A 1,701-nucleotide genomic window follows, 5' to 3' on the forward strand; every position below is an offset into this window, starting at 1 on the left:
GCCAACATTTGCTGCAGGGCCTGGCCTGCCATTAGGTGACTCAGTGTATTTCCCAGGACTTCAGCCAGGAGGCAGGGCCAAGAGTTGCAGACTTGATTTTTTCCTCCTGGGCCAGGACTGCTCTGTCTTGGCACTGGGTCCACGGGAAGGTCTGCCGGGTTAATTACCTCTTTGCCTGTGATCTCATCGGTCAGAGCACAGTGTCAGCCAGAGAAGCAGAGCCCCAGACCCTGAGAGAGCTTCTGCAGCGTCCCAGGTCCCTGGGCTTGGACAAAGACCTGCTTGGGTTTAAACTAGAGTTTTGCAATGTATACACTGGAGATAATAAGCAGGCTGCCTAGGGGGACAGATGGAGGGCGTTGATGTAAAGCACTCAACACTGCTCTAGCCCAGTAAATGCAGTTATTATTAGTGGACCCCGTGGTTGAGTGGCCGTGTAATAGTGGTCAATAGTCTGGTTTCTGGAATTAAACAATCCAGATCAGCTGGGTTTGCATCTTGAGTCCTTTTTTTTTTTTTTTTTTTTTGCTAGTTGACCGACCTTGGGCACCTTTGTTTTTGCTGAGTCTCCGTTTCCTCATTTGTAAAATGGGAATACAAAAGTACCTATTTTGCATGGTCATTGTGAGGAGGATGCAAACCGACATTTTGCATAACTGTCAGTATATACACGTGGCACAATGAGAGTGAAGGACATTGTCATGATCTTTTCAGCCCTGCATCTTTCCGGGGCTAGCTCAAGGTACCATCATTACTCCATTCAGCACTTCTCCAATACTTATTGATTTGGACACCTCTTACGATCCATCTTGCATTGTTCCAGTTTATGTCCATTTCCCCCCAAAACACAACTGGACTTCCCAGACTCGCCTTTGCCTTGAGACCCGTCTTTCACATCATTATTGTGTCCAAAAAACCCACAGATTGTGTCCCGACAGCACTGACCTCAGAGAGGTAATTACACTGCACACTGTACAGTAAAAGTTCCTAGAGTTGTTTTTTAAAACGGCTGTGTTCGAATTTCCATCCTCCAAGCGGTTGCTCCTCATTTCTCCCATTTCTGAGCGGAGCGCCCCCCTCAGCCCTCTTCCCTCTCGAGTCCCCTAGGATTCCATTCTCCAGGGGGCCCCAGGGGGATAAACACACAAACAAATAGACGCTTAGATACGTAAAATACATATGCATATATTGGTATTCCCTTTAACGAATCCATTCATTTATTCAGCAAGTATTTGAGTGCCCACTGTGTCTGGGACCAAGCCACCTGTTGTGATGAGAAAGACCTAGGAGGGTCTCGCTCTTCTGGAATTTACGATCTGCCGGAGGAAGACAAGCACGGGTGTACAATTTCGGCTGGGCGGGGAAGTGCTGTAAAAACTGCACAGGTCTCAGTGGGAAGGACGAGGGGGACAGGAATACCCTAGGTGGTCCGGGGTGGGATCGAAGGTGAAATCCGAGCAGAGAGGCATCTTACAAATGAGCCCCCTTAAATTCCAAGACACTTGAAGGACCTCGGTGGGTGAAAGGCCGGGAGGCAGGAAGGTCTCACCCCTGCGGGCGTCACTTCCCCGAACCTCGCAGGGTCTTCGGGGTAACCGCGGCTTGGCTGGGGTACCTGCGCGGAGACCCTCTTCCCCCCGGCCCCGCCAGCCTGACGTCAGCGCGCCCGGCCCGGCCCGGCCCCTTCCCTGTGACGCCATC

The 1,701-nt window shown here is 51.0% G+C and overlaps 1 long non-coding RNA gene across 1 annotated transcript; it reads right to left on the reverse strand.

Annotated features, from left to right (window-relative positions):
* Positions 1–1,174: 1,174 nt before the first annotated feature.
* Positions 1,175–1,640, reverse strand: LOC115282917. Its single transcript, XR_003904800.1, has 2 exons — positions 1,420–1,640; positions 1,175–1,316 (listed from the first exon to the last, which is right to left on the reverse strand). It is a non-coding gene; the product is annotated as an uncharacterized LOC115282917 (long non-coding RNA).
* Between the last annotated feature and the right edge of the window lie 61 nt (positions 1,641–1,701).

This window comes from Suricata suricatta, chromosome 17 (assembly GCF_006229205.1).
Source record: "Suricata suricatta isolate VVHF042 chromosome 17, meerkat_22Aug2017_6uvM2_HiC, whole genome shotgun sequence".
Lineage (NCBI taxonomy): Eukaryota > Metazoa > Chordata > Mammalia > Carnivora > Herpestidae > Suricata > Suricata suricatta.